General features: G+C 40.7%; 1 protein-coding gene across 1 annotated transcript in view; it reads left to right on the top strand.

Moving 5' to 3' along the window:
* FAT4 (FAT atypical cadherin 4) overlaps window positions 1-17,165 on the top strand; it is a 242,442-nt gene that overhangs the window by 40,811 nt on the left and 184,466 nt on the right. The window lies entirely within an intron of this gene.

The following is a 17,165-nucleotide window of genomic DNA, read 5'->3' as shown; positions in this document are numbered from 1 at the left end:
ACATGAGAATTAAAGATCAGTATTCCAGTCAAGTATTATCAGTTCTGTGCAAAAACAGCTTTTCACTTGCTTGACGATTCTAAATATTTAGTGAAAAATACCTTTCCCACAGTAGGACAGAGGTCTGGAGGTTAAGTCAAGCTGTTGCTTCTTGTAGGTACTAGATATGGTGAGTGTTTCATGCTGGAACTTGTTATAGAGGGGTACAGTTTGCTGCATAGTTGAAGTTAGAAGTGGACTTCAGGGAAAGCTATTCCTAAGAAAGCTAGAGAAAAGGGGCTCAGGCTCCTAATATCTGGAATGGTGGGGACACAACTTCATAGCCTCTTTTTCTAGACACCACCAATCCCCATAGCGCACCAAGAAGAGATGGTGGTGAAGTCTTGGCAGTACGGTGGGACTGGTCTAGGAAGAGCAGACTGTAGCCCCCCCAAACAGGTGGAAATAGGGAAATGAACAGTATACAATTAATTGCTGGGCATTCCCAGATATGTTAAGAGAATAAAAATGCACCCTAATTTAACCCCGGGGCTACGTCTAGACTGGCATGATTTTCTGCAAATGCTTTTAACGGAAAAGTTTTTCGTTAAAAGCATTTGCGGAAAAGAGCGTCTAGATTGGCAGGACGCTTTTCCGCAAAAGCATTTTTTGTGAAAAAGCATCCGTGCCAATCTAGACGCACTTTTGCGCAAAACAAATCTGAGCTGTCTACACTGGCCCTTTTGCTCAAAAGCTTTTGCCCGAACGGGAGCAGCATAGTATTTCCGTAAGAGGCACTGATTTCTTACATGAGATCGTCAGTGTTCTTGCGGAAATTCAAGCGGCCAGTATAGACAGCTGGCAAGTTTTTCCGCAAATTGGACATGTGGCAAATAATGAAACTGCAGGTTCACCAGCAGTCACTTTTATGCGGCTCACCAGTTATATCAAAATCTGGTGATTTTCATGTGTGTTAACATACCTACATTTCTTTTAATCAGACTTTGTAAAAAAAACAAAACAAAAAAATCCCAACAAAACAGTGGCAAATTTGTGGAAAGTCCTCAAAGAGCTTCCCCCCTTAAATTCCCAGATGGAGCCCAAGCACAATGATGGTCACTCTGCACTCAGGAGCACAACTGCAGACCCCTTTTTGCTGGCTTGAGAAAGACCCACTGCATTCAGTTGTGGTGAGCCCATTTCATGTGAGACCACTAGATAAATATTGCAGCTAAGTCTCTTACTATGGGTGAAAACTCTTTTTAGAAGAATTTACAATGTCAAATCTCTACACGAATATCTACCTTGGTCCGTGATGTTTGTGTTTATAGGGTGATGAGTTTTTGTCTGCCTCCACTGTATTGTTACCAAGCCTCCAGTGCAGCAGTGTGATGACCGGGTTATTTCTTTTAAATGATTAAATTTTCTGTGAAAGGCAATACATTCTGACCTAGAGTGTAAATCCCCTCCCCTGCAGTGGCATTTTTTTTAATTCTCTGGAAGTGAAGTCATTATTATGTTTTTAAGTCATCTGTAGGTTATTGTAAAAGATTAAAATGTTCAAAAGTGCCCAAGTCCCATAATAAAATACTTCTTAGGCATTTAGGTCCAGATTTTTACGTGCCAGTATCCCATGGAAACTTCGGAGCATTTTGAAAATCATGGGTGCCTAAGTACCAATTGCTTTTGCTAATAAGACTTAAACTCACAAATCATTTTGGTATTTTTGAAAATATTACCTTCAGAGCCCTTTGATTTTAAATAGGAGTGGAAGGTGTAGAGAACCTTGCAGGATTGGGATCTTACTCTGTTTTACTTGTTTTAGAATGGTGGGCTGCACCTGTGATGTGTCATAACAACTTTCTGAAAATGATTGCTGAACGATTTGGGATTTACCTAGTTTAGAAGAGTGGGCATATTGTCTGTAGGATATTGCCCCTCTAACTGATGCTAGGTTTTCATCTGTTTTTACTAATATTTTTCAAATAAGCCATGTACTATTCTTATATTTTCAGAAATAAAGCCTTGTAGAAGTGAGGGTCAGTGTTTTCTTTTTCTAAGATTAATTTTACTTTAGCAAATAAATATTCTTAATAGGGCCTTGAACAAAGGTACAGGAAACTAAACTTTTTGGTTGTGGATTGTGTTTCTGTTGTAAAGAACTTGAAAATGTTAACTAAGACCTTTTTTGACTATGCTTTGCCATTAAAACAAAATGGTATCTAAAGAATGCTTTAATGGTAGAACTAGTCCTCATTTCCAATACAGACTAGCATTAAGGATTGCCTTAGCAAACAATGTTTTTTATTTTTCTGAAAAATATGGGAATTAAACACCTGGGCTGTGTCTACACTGGCATCCCTTCCGGAAAAGGGATGCTAATGTAGCACTTTGGAATAGGCAAATCCGCGGGGGATTAAATATCCCCCGCGGTATTTGCATTAACATGGCTGCCGCTTTTTTCCGGCTTGAAGATAAGCCGGAGAAAAGCGCCAGTCTAGACGTGATTCTCTGGAAAATAAAGCCTTTTCTGGAGGATCTCTTGAAAGTAGGAATAAGAGATCCTCCGGAAAAGGCTTTATTTTCCAGAGAATCACGTCTAGACTGGCGCTTTTCTCCGGCTTATCTCCAAGCCGGGAAAAAAGCGGCAGCCATGTTAATGCAAATACCGTGGGGGATATTTAAATCCCCCGCGGATTTGCCTATTCCAAAGTGCTACATTAGCATCCCTTTCCCGGAAGGGATGCCAGTGTAGACACAGCCCTGATGTTGCAAGCTGTGAGGTGTTTCCAGTGACATGCTATCTCCCTTTGCTTCCATTGGTCTCCATGGCCATTTAAAGTGTTCAGGAGATCCATACTAGATCTGCTAAAATTGAACCCTGGAAGATTGAGCTCTGAAGCATCAATCTCTGTGTAAGTGTAGACCTGGCCTCGGTGAGCTCCAGGCATTATAACTCAGAGTTTGAGTGATGAACATGGCTAGAACGGTGAAGGGCTGGAAATTACTGTGCAGCTCTTCCCCGGAACTGGGTTGGAGAGCACATGAAAGCTATACACACCACTGAGTTGAAGTATTCCTGTGGAGTGGCTCTGGAACCATTCTGCATCCTGTAGTATCCTTTTCTTTGCCTTGGTGCATTTCCTTTTACTTGTCCTAGTAGCTTCTTATATGGAATGCTAGGTAGAGCTTTTGTCCAAAGATAACTAATTTTTTATTTTTGAACTCAGAATGAACAAACCCAATTTTAAGACAACTGATCATTATTTCTGAAAAAGGACATTATTATTATTTTATTTTAATTATAGTTGGATTCTGTCTCTAACTTGTAGGCTATTTTTCAGTTATACTCTTTTTTTTTTTCTAATTTTAGTTGTGGTATTTTTTAGTATGTTATTGTTGACCAGTTAGTACCTTTTTGCTGTTTTGCTGCAGAGGGGAGTATGTGATTTATTTCTGTGATTAATTTCTGTCCCTTTTTAGTGCTATCTCATCAAGACTTTTAAAAAAAGAATTCTTTACAATAATAATAGTATTGAATCTTCTTTATCTTCATTTTTGTTCCAGCTCAGTGATGGATAATCCAAATTCTCCATGGTATTACAGAAGTAATTCAGAAGCAAATATCTTGCCAGATCTTTGCATTTTCATTACAGTTATGGCTAAGTTGAAGGAGTACTTTATCAGACATAAAGCTTTTTAGTTCTAGAACATAAGATGTTTAAAGGTAATGCAAATTAGTGTTTTCTTTTCATTTTGGGTTTACTGCTGAAGTGGTACAATCTTTTAAGAACCAAAGATCTTTTCTAAGAAAGATTTCACTGGCATCTCTTTATTTGAAACCATAGAGACACTTTTGGTAAACTAGCAGTGTGATGCATCCCTGGGGTTTCTTATAGGCAGAACAGAGAGACCTCCTTTACTCTTGTCTATTTTGTTATTTGTGGCTTATGTACATTAGCTGTTATCCCATTATATGGTACATTTATAACTGTTCTGTTCAGATTTTGAAGTAACCAGGTTGGAACTACATGACTACATGTAGCCCTGCTAACATAAAAAACACAGTCAAAAAGAAAATGCGTGTCTTTGGCTACTTTGAAGATAAGTAATTAACCAATAGTTTCAGCGGGATAGCTAGTCTGTAACTGAAAAAACAGCAAATAGTCTTGCAGCGCCTTAGAGACCAACAAAAAAAGTAAATGGTATCATGAGCTATTGTGGGCACAATACACTTCTTCAGATGAAAGGAGTTAAGGGCACATGGGTACTACCTGATTATGATAGTACCTGATAATGATAGTACTAATTAATCAATTATTCCTATATACATTGACTCGAACTTTTTTCTACAGCTTTTTATACTTACTTACTTGGGTTGCTTGTCATATTTCTCCTTCATTTTGTAACTTACAGCTAAGCTGTAAATAAATGAGGGAACTCAAAAATGATTTTTCTAGAAGATTGTACCTGATTGTTATTGAAAATCAAATAACTATTTTCCAGAAAGCTGTATGTCATTATGAGAATGAGGACTGTAAAAGTCAGTTATGCTCAGAGCTCAAAAGAGACCCTCCCAATTCAGTACTCCAATCTTATATTATGACTAACATGTTTCTTAAAATGTACCCAAATGAACAAGCGATATACTTAAGTGGATCAAATGTCTATTATTTTTATAAATCCACCTATGTGTTCTCCGTGATTATGCAACTGTTAAGGGAAAAGTCACAAGAGGTCAAGTTGAAATAATCAGAACAGTTAAGTATCCTTCTTAGAATAATTTGGTTGTGTTTTGTAGTTTATATTAATTTTGTTATTTGACATTAATTTATACCTGACCAAGAGACTGCAATGAAATTTAGCAGAGAACCAGTATAAGAATGCTTAGGTTCAGAAATATTTCACTTAGTTTACAAAGCAACTGCCCACATATTTCTTCAGACTTTTAAACTTTGAGTGGTCTCTTTTATCCATATATCTTTAGATTAAATCATTTCTTGTTGAATAACTTATAACAGATATTGGTGAATGCAAAACTCGCCTATATCCAAAAGTAATCAGCTAAAATGTTTAGTGAGTATTCAATTTAACTTCATGAAAAATAATCTAAGAAATATATGATTATTATTTCTATGAGACTATTTGCATGAGGAAGGATGAAAAAATTATTGAAAGTTAAGGAATTAAGTAGCACATAAGCATCAATTATATAGTGATTAATACTTAGTATGTTTCTAATAACCAGTTGCTTATAAAATACATATGATTAAATACAAAGAAGTTACATGTGGCAGACTAGCTATTTGTTGTTATTTAAAAACTACTTTGATATTAAAATGCTATCATTATCTATAAAGCAATCATATTTGTTTTAGAATATCTGATTTTTAATTACCATAGCAAAATGATACTCGATGTGTGTATAATATAATACTGTTGTATAAGCAATTAGCGTATGAATAATATTGGACCATATCTTAGGCCTGAACCAGCTGTAACCACTGGAACACTGCATAAGCATGGAGCAGCGTCTATTTGTGTGGGTGTCTCTCCAGACTCTGGGCCATCATCAGGTCACATGTTAAATTGTTAAAACAGGGCACATTGACTTGTTTTGGGTCAGTTTCATTTGGCTAAATTTTGAAAGTCTTGTGAGAGGACTACAGATAGCACATGCATTAAGGTATGTATACTGTGAGGGGTAGGAAGTGTGAAATATTTGTATGCTGCTATGAACTCTGCCTGGATCAGAACAAGTCACTCAAATATAGGAATAAATGTTTGTGTGTGAAAGAAAATTGTGAAAAAGCATAAAAGTAAAGGGAAAAAATTGCTCTCTTCCCTGTGCTTCATACATTTTTAAGAGCCAAAGGCGTTATCAAACAGGTCGGATTTTCACATATCTGTCCAAATACAGTCAACCAGAAATAACCTTCATTGGTATGCATTAAGGATGTTAAATTGTGGTTATCTGACTAAGGGTATGTCTACACTACCCTCCTAGTTCGAACTAGGAGGGTAATGTAGGCATACCGCACTTGCAAATGAAGCCCGGGATTTGAATTTCCCAGGCTTCATTTGCATAAGCGGGGAGCCGCCATTTTTAAAAACCCGCTGGTTCGAACCCCTCATTTCACGAGGAGTAACAGTAGTTCGAACTAGGAAGCCTAGTTCGAACTACCTAGTTCGTGCCCCGTGTAGCCGCCCTGCACGGGGTTCGAACCAGCGGGGTTTTAACAATGGCGGCTCCCCGCTTATGCAAATGAAGCTCGGGAAATTCAAATCCCGGGTTTCATTTGCAAGTGTGGTATGCCTACATTACCCCGCTAGTTCGAACTAGCGGGGTAGTGTAGACATACCCTAATTGTGTAGTCGATACGATTTGTATTGACTGCATGTTTAGTCGATAAGGACCACTCTGCATTGCGGCAGCGGGGTATCTCCTGGAGCTGACCCAGTCCCCGCTTGTGCGAGGGATGTTAAATTTAGATTAATTGGCAATTTGCATCAACTATTTGAGTCGATAAACTCCACCTTTGAAGTGTAGCAACAGCCCCAGGGCTGTCGCTACACTTCAAAGGTGAAAACACTGCAGGGAACATGGGGCCAGTGGGTGACTCATGCAGTCGTTTGCTGACCCTGAGCTTCCCACAGCATTTTAAACCAGCAGAGCTGCATGGAGCCCAGGGTCAGTGGGGGAGTCCTCAGCTGACCCCAGGCTCCACTTTGAAGCACCCCCTTCACTCCTCCCGCCCCACCTCCCCCCCCCCCCGCTTTGCTGCCTCTTTCTGATAGAGGCAGTAAGGAGGTGTGGGGAGTGACTAGTCAACTAGTGTGTCGACTAGTCATTCACATCTCTAGCTCGGGCTGGCTTCAGGAGCCACCTATGATGCAGATCTTCATTTTAAATGTAGTAAGAGCTGCCGGGCTCTTAATACATTTAAAATTCAGAGGCACAGTGTCCCGGACCAGTGCGAGCTGGGACCGCTTGGTCCTGGCTCGTGCTGAGTCTAGCAGCTCCTGTTTGTGGTGGCCAGCTCTGTCCGCCGTGAACAGGGGCTGCTGCTGAAACTTGTTCTCCGTCTACTATGAACTTGGCAGCAGCAGCCCCTGTCTGCGGGGTGGGGGTGGGGGACGCAGCTCCCCATTGGGATCAGTGGACAGGGGCTGCTGCTGGAGCAGCCTCTGTCGATAGAGAACCTTGCCTGCCGTGGGCAGAGGCTGCTTCACAGCAGCCTCCCCGTCCCCTGTTGTTGCCTCTGATAGAGGCAGTGTGACGGGGAGGGGACAGGCAGCACTGCAGAGATGGTGGTGGGGAGAGCTGGCTTTTAAGCTTGCTACCCCCAGCACTGTGTCCTGTGCCCCAGTTGCTGCCTTTCATAGAGGTAGCAAGTGGGGGGGAAGAGAGTAGTCAATACTGCAACTTATGCTTACCAGGTAGTCGACTAGTCTACTACTCGCTTACATCCCTACCATACATAAATTATTGCTACCCAGAATGAATTAGGGAGACCATAAAACGTATGTGAAAAATTATCATAACAGTATATTTGAAGGCAGGTTTTTTTATGCCACTGTTACTAGAGGTTCATATGTATAAATCAGACTGCTGTCTTTATTGGTTTATATGTGTGTCCCTCATTACATATATGACAAACAAAATCCACTTACAAAAGGAATGTATTTACTGTTGGTAATATGTGGTAGGAAGATTCCCAGGACATGTTGCAGACCATATGGCTTTCACTTCACTAGCCCGATAGCCTTTTGTCATAGCTCAGTAAAACGAACATTAACATACGTGGATGCAGAAGAATGTTCTTAAAGGGAAAGAGAAGCTTGTGGTTTAAAGTGCATGACAGATACAGGAGATTTGAGTTCTCTTCCAACCTTTGCCACACTAGGCACACTATTTAATCTTCTTTGTCTCTGCCTTTACATTATTAATTTGGAGACAATAACATTTTCCTTCACATGTGAATGGCAAAGCTAAGTTCATGTATATCTTTAATGGTCTGATTGATTTGGATGGATGGCACTATAGAAGCATGTGGGCATCTTTGGGTGTCATGCTGTGGTTACATGTTGAAACATTGTGTAGCACATAATCTATTTCATTGCTTGAAAAAAATTGCCACTATCCACAGAACTAAACCAACCAGTTTTAGCCAGCATCTAGTATTAAAGACAGGCCGTATTATCTTTGTGGGGAAAGGCCAAAGAGTTGGTGAGAAGCCATGACCTGTATAGAAGGAGATTTATCAGTGTCCTTGTGAGTGATCTTAGACCATACTCAATGTCTTTTTCTTTGGTATTGATCTTTTAGTAGTGGATGACTCATTAGTTTGAATCTGCTTCACTCTTTTTGGTTTATGGAATGGAAAAAGAGCCTTTTCTCCTTTTTTTGCCTCAACTTGTAGTCTTCAACTGTTGGGGAAAGAGCTAAATAAATGAAAGCTAAAATTCTGCTGAAGTTGATGCATTAGCATCAATTTACTCATTAGGGAGATATTCCTGGTTTGCACTGACAAAGAAAAGATTGGCTTTTTCAGGCACAATGCTTGTTTTTGTTATTTATTTCTATTATGGTAGGACCTAGAGGCCAAGCCTCCATTACATTAGACATTTGCACATTTAACAGAGATGGTCCCTGCCCCCCAAAAGCTTACAATCTAAGTTGAAACAGGTAAAGAACAAGTGGATATGGCAAATACACACGGTGAGGACAAAGTAATGTGTTGATTATAGCATGATAACCATCAATTCCAGCACACAGACTACCCAACCAGAAACAGATTTTTTTTGTAGGCATCTTGCTATAGGTGGGTTTTAGTTAAAGGCAGATAATGTAGTGGTTCTACAGAATTTTAAAAGTCACTCCTTCCACGTGTAAGGAATGGTGAGGGAGAAAACTTGATAGTGTTTGTCAGAAAATTTCACAAGTAGGAAATCGAGGAAGGCATGTTTGGCTGAGCAGAGGCTGGAATCTGCAACTCAATAATGAGTAAGAGTTTGGATGAGGCTAGGACATGAAAAGTCTTGGGCATGTACACCCTGGCATTTATATCACTCAGACTGTGAATAAGTCTCTCTCTGAGGCTATGTCTACACTACAAGTTTTTGGAGTGTCCACACTTCAAGCGTGTTTTTGCGCAAGAAAATTTACAGCAAAATGGCAGAACAGAGGACTCTTTGTGGTGTAGGTATACCTCTTTCCGCAAGGAATAACTCCTTTTTGCTCAAGAGTTCTTGCGCAAAAAGTTGTGTGTGGATGCTCAACAGGAGTTTCTTGCGCAAAAAGAGCCTATCAGAAAAAGCACAGGTGTTCTGATGGCCATTCTATTAATGGCCATCAGAATTTTCTTGCACAAGAGCATCCATGCAGTGTGGATGGTGTGCTTTTGAGGTTTCAACACGCTTTTGTGCAAGAAGTTTTTGCGGAAGATCTCTTCCACAAAAAGCTTCTTGCGCAAAAAGCCTACAGTGTAGATATAGCCTGAGTAATGTAAGCTACACTGACCTCAGTGATGATGTTGACAGCTCCATGTTGGTGGGAGTGCTATGTCCATGAGAGTTTCTCTTCTCATGGAAGTAGCTTTTCTGTCAGCATAATAAAACTCTTTGCTCTCAGCATAGAATGTTTTTTCCGGTGCTTCTATTGTAGACTAGCCCTGAGATGGGGAGGTAGCTTGTGCCTGATGTGGTGAAAAAGCGGGGAGCCAGTGAAGGGATGAAAAAAGGAAGGTGATGTGGTGAAGTGATGATGCAGAAAGATGATTTCTGCAGAAGAAGTTGGAATGGATTTACAGATGTAGCACAGGATTTGTCAGAATCAGCAAATGGGTGATTGTAATGCCTGAGATGTGAGATATTGAGTGATTGGATAAAAGTTTCAGTTGTGCAGATAGAAAGAAAAGGCCAGACGTTGGAGATACTGTATGAGAAGCAGCAGCAAGGTTTAGATGCAACCTGAATGATATGTGGCTCTAGAGACACTCTAGAGGTAAAATGGCATCCAGATTATGGGCCCAAGTAACAGGGAAAAATGTGGTCTTGTCTCTGGTGAAAAATGGACACATGCAGTGAAATATGAAATAAACATCAGCTGATTAATAATAGAAGACATATTGTGTATATTATTCACTCTCCCTGATCACTGCCCATCCTACATAGGCACCCCAAAGTACCAGTGAAGATTAGTGGCAGGATTTTTTATTTAAAATCAATATTTCTCTTCCTTAAATTTTTATGAATTAATATGGAATTCAGGAGTACAAGTACAGTAACTGTGGAAATGTAAATTGTGTGTTTGAAGTACTCGATTTAAATTGTTTAATAATAATTGTGTACACGGTTTACACATTATAAATCATCACTAACAAAAAAGGGTGGCTACTTGTCTTTGTTACTTAGAAGTTTAAAAGGGGCTTTCCCCTTCTGGGAGCCACATCTTATTGTATTCAGAGTCATAGTTCAGTAGAGTACTTGTGATCTGCATGGGATTAATCTTTCTTAGGGAGCAATGAAAGTTTTTTTTTTAAACTCACTGTCAACAAGACTTTTTTTTAAAGTAATGCTCTTAGAAGGTCATTAGACATTTGAGGGTTATTCACTTTGTTAGTCCAAACACTAAAACCTTGTGTCTTTGGGTTCTGATTAGTGACACTTTAATAAAGTCATTTGAAGTTCAGTGGACTGAATTTTCCACCTTTTCTACTGTTTCTATGGTCACAGGGAAGTGACCTGTATTCAAGCCTGTATACAATCTTTTAAATGCAAATCTTTCAAAAGGGACTGTGTAATTTTGTGTATCAGAGTTCTTCATTGGCTCCAAAAAGTGGCTTTAAAAAAACCCACAGCGGTGTTTTTATCCCTTTCCCCTTTTCATTTCTGCCTCCCTCCTTTTTTTCTTTTTCTCCCCCTACTCCCCGGATGTGACAACAGTTGACTAAGCTGCAGTCTTTTAGGATAACAAAAGATTGAGAAAATCTTTAAACTTTTTATTGCAGCACTTTTTTTGGATGGGCCAGTACAGACAAAGGCCTTTTCCACTTGATTAGATAATAAGGCTAAGATAGACTTGGAGTGAAAAAATACCTTAACATTCCCTGATTTTTCTTTTTTTATTTTTAAGGAGTAAAGGAAAACTATGCCTAATCGGCTACAATTAAATCATTCATGGTGAACCCACTTTGGAGGAATTAATGCATTTTGTATTGGCTAACAACTTGAGTGAACATTTACAACATGTGAGAACAGAGGGGAAGAAAAATGATGGCTGTCTTTTGGTTCACAAGGAACAGGGGAGGCAGGTCATTGACTTGATTTTCATGGGAAGACTGACTCTAGGCTGCTCGCATATTCAGAGGGTGAACAACCTGATATTGACAGCTGCAGTTTGGGGAGGGGAGCATGCAAGAGCATTGTGCCATGGTTTGTTGAGGAAAAACAAGGGAAGATTTAAAATAAAGCTGTGAAAAGGAACAGTAGTGCCAGTGTCTTGGAGCTGAGTGGCTGTTTCTTGTTAGTCGCTGATAAAAGTGTTGGTCTTTCTCTGAATCAGTCAAGCTAGGCCTGTGACAGGAGAAATATTTGTTATAATTAAAGTGACTGCCTTTAAGTGGGAAACAGTTTGCACTTAATTAAACTGAATAAAAAGTACAAAAACCACTCACTGGATACTATAAAAATGCAAAGCAGAAGGCTTTTTCCTTTTGTCTTCTTCAGGGATGAGGTAGGTAAGTACAGAACAAACTTGGAAATCCAGATGTGTTCCTTTTCCTCAAAATTGTGCTGTGGTCGTTACCAGTTTTTTTATTATGCCTTTTTTTACATCATGCCTTCTACCTTGTCTGAATACTTCATAATTTAATATAAAAAGTAATCCAGGAAACACGTGTACACAGAGACACTCAATCTCAGCTTCATACATAGCTCTATGTAAATTCTGTCTGTCAACCCACACTCCCGAACAGACCTTGATACATCTCTGGAAATACATAGTCTTTATCTCACTTGCATGTTTCACACCTTTTTCTTTGAGGGAGACAACCACATCACTCTATTGTTCATTCAAGACACGAGCAATCATTTTTCCACTCTACTCGGCACTGATTAGGTCTCAGTTGGAGTAGCGTGTCCAGTTCTGGGCACCACATTTCAAGAAAGATGTGGAGAAGTTGGAGAAGGTCCATAGAAGAGCAACAAGAATGATTAAAGGACTAGAGAACATGACCTATTAAGGAAAACTGAAAGAACTGAGTTTGTTTAGTTTGGAAAGGAGAAGACTGAGAGGGGGCATGATAGTGGTTTTCAGGTATCTAAAAGGGTGTCACAAGGAGGAGGGAGAAAAATTGTTCTCCTTAGCCTCTGAGGATAGAACAAGAAGCAATGGGCTTAAACTGCAGCAAGAGTGGTTTAGGTTGGACATTAGAAAAAATTCCTGTCAGGGTTGTTATTCCAGGGTTTAAGTTGCTTAGGGAGGTTGAGGAATCTCCATCTCTGGAGATATTTAAGAGCAGGTTAGAGAGACATTTATCAGGGATGGTCTAGATAGTACTGGGTCCTGCCATGGGGGCAAGAGATTAGACTCGATGACCTCTCGAGGTTCCTTCCAGTTCTAGTGTTCTATGATTCATTATGCAGCCCCCTCCCTCTGAGTCGCATGCATCCCAGACCATCTCCATTCTTTCCCCCACTCAGGCATACATCATTTCCAACACTGTCACCATTTTGTTCACTCACCCTCACAGACCAACTCATCAGCTCTCTCCCTCACTAAACTCATCAGGTACGTCTACATTTGCTCCCTAGTTCGGACTAGAGATGCAAATGCAGATGAGCAAAGTAGCTAATGAAGCCAGGATTTAAATATCTCGCACTCCATTAGCATTTTTGAGGAGTAACATTCATTCAAACCAAGGGCTTTGGTTCAGACTAATACGTGTGGGTGTGCATTTCCTGGTTTGAATCAGCTGTGATTCGAACTAGTGCGCCGGCGAGATCATGCTAATGGAGCGCGGGATATTTAAATCCCGGCTTCATTAGCTACTTCACTCGTCTGCGTCTGCATTTCCCTAGTCTGAATTAGGGAGCAAATGTAGACGTACCCATCAATTCTCTTGCAGTGACGGGAAGTGGAACAGGAAGCAATAAAGTGTGTAGGAGTTGGGGTGGGCTTCAGCTCCTCCTGCCCTCTTTAAATGGTGCCTGGGGAGGGGGAGCTGGACTGGTGTGGCAGCTTTCAGGAGAACCCTGGGAGTCCATATGTACTGGTGTGGGGGCAGATCCAGTGAGCAGTGATTAATATGTACCTGGGCTTGCCAGGGATGAGCCCCAGCACCCAGCAGGGCTCCTCTGAAAGCTGCCACACTAGACAGCAACCCGTCTGGGTGTGCACAGCACCTCCTCTTGCAGACAAGCACCCTAACTGGCTCTTACTGGAGCAGAGCATCACCTTACTTTCACCTCTGGTTGCAACCCTTCTGCATTTTCCTGCTGTCTACAGGCCACTTCTTTACTTCTGAGGCAAACCTCTGTCCTATTACGCACTACATAGGTGTGTCTCTGCATGACTCCCAGGCTACTTACTTTTCAGCTTTCCCTCGACAGCCATCTGCCAGGTAACTGTTTCACATCTAATGCTCCTGCTCTGACTGCCTCTGGTTGTTTCCTGAACCTGGTCCTCTCAGACCTCCAGTCACTACTTCATTTTACCATATTCTGGGGATCACGGAGCTACCTGCTGGCTGGATTTTCTCCCTTGAATTGAGGTGAGGATGCTGGATGGAGGGTATCCAGCCATGAGACAAAATACTGCCGTCACATTGTTGGTGCTTACATACCTAGTACACAAGGGCTGCATTTCTTAAGGCTTAATAATAGTACACAAAAATATCTATTTGATCTGTCATTGCATCCAACACTTTCTTTTTGTGTATTATGCTAATTACCCTGGATTATGTGAGAGCTTTCACTTGTTATAACACAATAAGTATTGCTTCATAGGGTACAGTAGTCAGTGTGTCTGTGGTACTAGGCTGGTCTCACCTTCACTTATGTTCTTGAGCCCTTGGTGCCTCCTCAAAGGACATCCCTCGAAAACCTGCCACTTCTCCACTTCCAATCATCACACTGCACTGCTGTCACTTCCCAGCATGAGGGATTCCTTTCCTTCTGGTGCCTAAGCACCTGAAGTGCACTGCTAAATTGCATGCTGGGCTTAGAAATTCATCCTATGGGTATATGTAAAATATAGCTTGTTTCTTTAAAGTAACATCAGCAACATTATAGGAAATCTTATTTATTTTTGGTTCAATTCCTTACTTTCCTAATGTATTTTAAATAAAATATTTTGTGCACAAGTTATGTTACATCGTTCTTGTATTTACAGAAAACAATTCACTATGTGGGTTTTTTGCTTTGCTTTAAAGATAAACAAATCCTAAGTAAATATATTTCCACATGATCTTTTTCAACAGACAGGTGGAATAGTTTATAATCCATATGGGTATGTCTACACTACCCCGCTAGTTCGAACTAGCGGGGTAATGTAGGCATACCGCACTTGCAAATGAAGCCCGGGATTTGAATTTCCCGGGCTTCATTTGCATAAGCCGGGCGCCGCCATTTTTAAATCCCGGCTTGGTTCTGTATAGGGATGTTAGATACCAGGTAATTGAATAGTCGAGTAACTGCATGATTTCTTATTAGTTACTCAACTATTCTATAGTCCCCGAGGGTGGGGCTCGCGGGCCTAGGGGTATCGCTGATCACACAGAAATGGGGGAAGAGATGTGTGTATGACTAGTGTATTGAAGGACACCAAAATGGGAGTGCCTCATGATTCTTTTCTTGCCTAATCTGCATAAGAGATTTCCATTTTGATTTGTATTGATGGGAATCAACTCTTAGAAAAGGAATTACAGGATAAATTTTTGCAATACAGGCAGTCCCCAGGTTACGTTTAAGATAGGGACTGTTGGTTTGTTCTTAAGTTGAATGTAAGTCGGAACTGGTACATATTTTGGGGGAGGGGGATGGGGAGCTGGAGTTAGGTGGAAAGGGCCCTGATTCTCATACAACTTCCTTATTCTAAGAAAAACATACTGTTTTGATATGAAGGTTTTTTTGGTTGATATTTTAATTAAAAATTGATCATAAGTTTCAGTGTATCATGCTATATCCAAATCTTCTTTTTGGGGTACCTGAAAGATCCTTGTTATTCATTTAATAGTCAGAATCTTTGTTTTTTTATAACTAAAAAAAGTTTATCCAAATAGAATTTGCTACAGATGGTTCAGTGAAATGGGTATTAAGTGTAATCAATAGTCATTGGAGAGCACAGTGAAATATTGATACAATCAAAGCTGCTGTTGTATTCTGCTGAGCAGAAAATGGAAATCCCTTCCTGGGAAGTGTGTGTGTGAATTTATCCACAGGATTAATTTTAAAGAAAAATTCTGTGTTGGGAACAGGAATTTAGCCGTAGGTGGGTCCTCACTATCCACTCACCCACTTTGCAACCAGACCCATCCCCTTGGAGCTTACCCTGCTCCGCTCCAGCCAGGGTGTGGGGTTGCGGCTTATCCCCTCTTCCCTTCTGTCCTGCTCCTCCCCATTCTTGCCCACCCACACCACTGGGTAATTTTTCAGCTTCACCTCTGCCAGGCTGGAAGGGACTTGTTAATTTCACGTGACGCTAACAAGATACTTGCAGCTCTAGTGCTGAAGAGGGAAAGAGCTGTTGCTCCCAAGGTGGAGACTGTAACGCAATGGGTCTCACTGCCTGCTGCTCCTGATGTTCCCTAGGAAATTAATTTTTCCGCTCTGGGGTGCCCCCTTTTGGCTGGTGTCTTGTTCCCCCCAGCAGACCCACATCCTCCGCGGCGAGAAAAGCCGCTCCACGTCTCCCTGGTCTACTGGGGGTGGGAGGCTCTAGCTCCGCGTCTCCCTGGTCTGCCAGGGGGAAGCGCCCCCCGCGCCGCCGGAGGCAGCGAGAGTGGGGGAGGCACCCTGCACTAGCTGCGCCTCCCCCCCCCGTTTGTAACTAGCGATCTGACGTAAGTCAGATTGATATAACCTGGGGACTGATTGTATAGAATTCGCTCTGGTTCTCTTGGAAGTTCCTGATCCATCCTCTTAAACACCACAATATTTCATGTGGCCTGTAGCATCATTGGCTAACATCAATTATTTTGAGGTATATAAATCACTCTATAGTGCCCAGAACGATCAGCCAATGTCTTTTACCTCATATCTTAAATGGCATAATCAATTTGTCATTATGAAGTACTTCAAAATGGAGTTGGTTTGAACTGTAATTGTATCATTCAGCCTAGGAGATTATCTATCCTTAGTTGACTTGTAGGGCAGTAACCTGTACATCCTATTAGATAAATGCCATCAGCAATTACTCTTTCCTCATGGGAGCATGTCTCAAAACTCTTCCCTTCATTCTAGCATCCATACTTTTAGACTATAGTGTTTGGAACCTATTTGTGGTTATCAAAATGTAGACTGAATTTTTTAAAAAAATCCACTATGTCATTCCTGAATGGTACAGATAACCGTTATATAGGTGTCAATTAAAAATGAAGCAGAAACCACAGCCTAGAAATTCTGAATTAGTGTATTAAGGTATAGAAATTTCAGTATCGTATAAGGGGTAAATAGCTAGTTTTTGGCTTAAGTTCTCCAAAAATCAGTGGTTATACATAAGGGTGGAAAGCACAGAGGCAGAAAAAACCCTTATGTTATTTGCCATGATTAGAGAGACAGATATAGCTCAAAAGCTTGTTTCTTTCACCTACCAAAGATGATACTATCACAGATATTCCCTCACCCACCTTGTTTCTCTAATATCCGGGGACCAACAAAGCTAAAGTAACGCTGTACTCTGCACTGTCTATTGTCAGTTGTCTAAAGAAGTTTCAGTTTTATTCCGATGACTGTGTGATTGACAGTTTTATAGCTGTTTAGTGATACCACAGGCTACCTTATGACCTTCCTATTTAGTGGTAAGTGAGAACTTTGAATCTACTTCTTATGTATTTTTTAGTGTGATGAATCAAACATTAATACAAGGTAGAAAGTCACTCCTAGACATTTGTCCTGATTAACTTGTCAGGGATTGAAATAAAATACCAGACACCTGACATCAAGAGGGTTAAGCCTTCTAGTCA

The sequence above is a fragment of the Pelodiscus sinensis genome, chromosome 4 (assembly GCF_052426305.1).
Source record: "Pelodiscus sinensis isolate ZL-2025 chromosome 4, ASM5242630v1, whole genome shotgun sequence".
In the NCBI taxonomy this organism is placed as follows: domain Eukaryota; kingdom Metazoa; phylum Chordata; order Testudines; family Trionychidae; genus Pelodiscus; species Pelodiscus sinensis.
This window is presented reverse-complemented; position numbering and strand designations above follow the sequence as displayed.